Below are 4,230 nucleotides of genomic sequence, written 5' to 3'. Positions count from 1 at the left end.
ACTTCACTAAGTTCGGGGATCCCCTATCTGAGATGGAAGAGATTGAGCAGGTTTACGGTGCCACTGGACCTCTAGCCCAGGGACGTGCTCTGCTGGGGTGGTGCTACACCAGTAATGCCCAGCGGGGCCCCCACAGAGCACGCTTCGCTTGCGCTGTCTGCTGCCGTTACCCTTAACGACGCTCTCAGCGACTTCTTATACTGTCAGCAGTATAATTAACTTACTCCTTCACTCGCCTCATCGGAGTGAAGCTTCACTCGCCTCATCGGAGTGAAGCTCTCCCGCTCTCCTTCAAAATCTCTTCCAGTCAGACAGCCCTAACAATTAACAAAAGCTTACTACCTTGTTTGTTGATTTGCCAGGGGTGTCACCGAGAATAATTGCCAGCGCATCCTCCACCATAACTGTAAGGGGTATACAGTCAAAGACCCAGAACCAGATATGAAGAATGAAGACCCGGAGTCAGAATTATAAAAAATTAAAGAAAAGTTTTACTGAAGATAGTTTGCATTTTTCATCAGCAGAAGTCAGCTTCAAGACTCACATAGGAGTTCGTAGGCCGCCCCCCTTACAGTTACAAAGATCACAGCAGTTATACCATTTCCAAGGTCTAAGCTACGTCATTGCTTACAGGTTGAATGATTCTCATTGGCTAAGAAACATTAAAGCCTAAACAATTTAACACATGTGAGGAGATAGGGGTGCCTATCGCCATTAGTAAAGATAGTTGTCGTCCACTCATTGGATTTAGGTCTGTGGTGGCCTAGCAGGTTAGAGAAGGGCGCCGGGGTGTCTGGTCCGACCGTCCAGAACCTACACAAATAACAGACACTAGCAAATAACAGCTCCCATCAAGGCTGAAGAGAGTCTGAGCTCCTTATTATCAGTTAAGTATACCAAAACATACTGCTAAAACATTCACTCGTTTGGGAGAAAAACAGATCACTGGTATTTACTCCCAAGGAAGGAAATATACTGGAAAGAATACATTTTAATACAACAATTAAAGTTTGATAGTAACGCTCAATATAGCTTGACCATATGTCCAACGAAGGATCATATGTGTCCACGCTGCCTTTAGGACCCTCTAACCTTTCTACTGATCCCAGAGAAAGAGACAAACGGCCTTGTGGGTTACGTGGCCTTCGTGTCCTGCGTGTACTACGTGCAATCTCAAAGTAAGATTGGGAGGCACCTAAAAGAAACTGGTTACTTGCATCCATGCATTTAAGAAAATATAATTTCACAGGCACAAGAATATAAAAATTATTATGTGATAATGAATATATTTGATTATTGATTTTTATAAAGGAAGTATATAACCATTCAAAATGACATATGATTATATATGTATTTGAAGAGGCAAGGGATTTTGACCAACCCTTCAATCTAAACAATGTTAATTCTCAATAAGAACTTTTGCAGATGTATGGCAGAAATAAATTCAATCTTTCAATCAATACATACATAGCTTTGGAACGGCAAGCTTAAGCCGAACATGCAAACATGCAAGGACAAACTTTCTGAAACAAACGTGCAACACATATAACAACACACAGACATTTTAAACCTTATTCCGTCCCCAGACTTGTATCTCCGCGCCTGATATCTAAACCATCTGTCCCAGTGTCTGAGGCATTTAATTCAAACAATTTGATTTTTTAAGTAATTATATTATATTATTATATAGTTGATAACACTATAGTTAGACAGACAGTAACATGAAAAGACAAAGGGTTTGGTAAAATAGGCCAGTCTTGTTGTGATGGATTACTTTCGTGAAGTTTAAAGAACTTAGAGCTGTTTAATGAGGATAAAGGTGAATGCTTCCTATATTAGAGACTTTTCTGCACTCAGTCCCTTCTTTCATTTGAAATGTTTTCCCTCTAGTGGCCAGATTTAATTAAAATCCTACAGGCAATGTGGAGAGCGTCATTGTTCTCCCAAACCACTATCTGCTACTCCAGTGCAGATATATCTGTTTCTATTTTACTTGCGCTATCCATGGATTGTAATAGAAGTAAATACCCATGTGAAAACCTGTTGCCATTTAGGAACATCCTTATTATTATTGTGAACAAATGGCAATAGCATGACCTGCATGATTCATTGTTTCTTTTAGACTAAATATCACACCCCTGATATGGTTCATTGGGTGTACAATCCTTGTCATCCTCACTCAAAAATTTGAATAAAATAAAGGATGACATATCCTTTTTACATCAATGGTGCTGGTTAATGTTGTGTGATGTCCATTAAGAAGGCACCGAAGTTATTTAAGAATAAATGCATTCTGAATGTTAGCGATTATGTGGCTTTTTTTCAGGGGTTTTTCATCATGAAGGGTAAAATCTATCACAGTCTAAATTAACCACAGAGATGTTTTAAGGCAAGTTATATAACATTGTTGTCTCTCCACAGATGGTGAACTTCAAACTTTGTGTATTATAAAATGAAGGTGAATGGCTGTTCTTAAAAATCATGAATTAAAAGCTATTTTAGTCCCTGGGAGATCTGACCCTGGTTAGAGGATCTTGTTTGCAGGCCTGCACACATCTGACTTAAAACCTCATGAAAACAAATAGTGTGATTTATCATTATCTTATCTGCACTGTAGCCTACTTAGCAAACACCATAAAAATATAGTTATTTTAACAGAAAAGTATTAAAAAATAAAGAAAAGCCTTACCTATATACAGTTAAACATATATATTATATTTTAAAAGACAATGAAGATGATTTGTTAACTAAAAATATTGTTAAATGTATTAAAAGTACAAAATTATGAATTATCTAATACTGAGAGAATTTACACAATACAGTAGGCTATGCAACAAGGCAATAGGCCTATACATACTTTTACAGTGCAACGTTTTAATATATAAGAGTAATAATCAATAAATAATAGGCCTTTTTAAATAAGTAGGCTGTATGCTACAAGTAGCCAAGTGATTGCGTATTCACGAAATGGGCATTCCCAGAATTCCCTGTGCAACCACTGCACAGCAAACAGTACTTATTTAAAATGTTGGTCGCCCATTTTTAGACAATTTATGTGCCCTGTTGCCTTTTAGTTGATGTTTATAGCATTTTTATGGCTAAATCGGAGTCATTCCATAACTCTTGTAATATTGTCCCATTTTTACAGTAAAGTTCTGTCAACCACGGATGCCAGCATTTTGCCTAAATTATTAGGCTATTATTAGGCCTATTATTATTATTATTTTATTTTTTTAAGTAGACTATTTTAGTTTGGGATTTTTGTTCTCTTTTCTACAAAATACCAAGCAATTAATACCAGTTTACCACAAAAAGTCACACTGTGAACGTTTGTATCGTATAAATTGATTAAACTAAACGTGTCCCATGAGATGTTTTCAACCATCTCCAAGCCACGAGTCTCACTCAGGCAACCATCTGCTGCTTTACCTAAATCCGGAGATTTGGACATTAAGCCTCACAAATATCTGTCATTCTCTCAGAGTGCCCTCACGAGTGTTATCCTTCATCAGCTCTGCTGAATAGACCAGTAAACACCGATCTGCTATCTAAACCGCTGGGGTTTGGATGTTCACTCGTATTGAAACGGGCAGGTGGGAGTTGGAAGTTAGAGCGAGTGCAGAGGAGCGTCAGTACGGAGAACAGCCAACCTAAATTAAGGTTACAATTATCCTACTAGACCCCGGAGGGATGTGTCGTAGACAGGAGGAATTAATGAAGAAACAAAGCGATTAAAACATTCGGGTCTTGTCTCAAGACAGGCTCGTCGTCTTTCTCAGCACGATGTTAGAGGACATTGTGCAGAAGTGAGGAACTGCGAACCGAGATGGACAAAGACTTGGAGAGCTTTGAAATCGCTGCCATGCAGATAATGTGAGGGGAGCGGGTGAGTTCCGCTTTGTGTTTTGTTTTAATAGTTTACTTAGGTTATATTCAAAGCAATGTTTGTTTGGTGTTCTTCAAGGTTATGACTAATTTTGAAGTTACTCATTTCGTCACATTCAGACTTCTTACTCATGGACGTCAAAACATAGCCTATTACATGTCTATTACATTATTTTAAGCTGAACAACAGATATTAAAGTTAAACGACTCTTGTTGTAGACTAGGGTAATCACAATATGTGAGGAATTTCATTCTAACACTATGGTTTCCAAGGTAAAGATGATATTGTTGTACATAGTCAATTTGATGTATTCTTACATAGGCTGTTTACGTTTCTTTAAAAAA

The 4,230-nt window shown here is 37.9% G+C and overlaps 1 protein-coding gene across 1 annotated transcript in view; it reads left to right on the top strand.

Annotated features, from left to right (window-relative positions):
- The first annotated feature begins 3,475 nt into the window (after positions 1-3,475).
- lingo4b (leucine rich repeat and Ig domain containing 4b) overlaps positions 3,476-4,230 on the top strand; it is a 13,012-nt gene continuing 12,257 nt past the window's right edge. Inside the window, exon 1 of the mRNA XM_056233077.1 lies at positions 3,476-3,886. The gene's annotated coding sequence lies outside the window, so the exon portion shown is untranslated. The remainder of the gene's footprint in view (positions 3,887-4,230) is intronic.

The sequence above is a fragment of the Rhinichthys klamathensis genome, unplaced genomic scaffold, assembly GCF_029890125.1.
Source record: "Rhinichthys klamathensis goyatoka isolate OS25496 unplaced genomic scaffold, OSU_Roscu_1.1 h1tg000359l_1, whole genome shotgun sequence".
NCBI classification, from domain to species: Eukaryota; Metazoa; Chordata; class Actinopteri; order Cypriniformes; family Leuciscidae; genus Rhinichthys; species Rhinichthys klamathensis.
The sequence above is the reverse complement of the archived record's forward strand: the minus strand, read 5'-3'. Positions and strand labels throughout refer to the sequence as shown.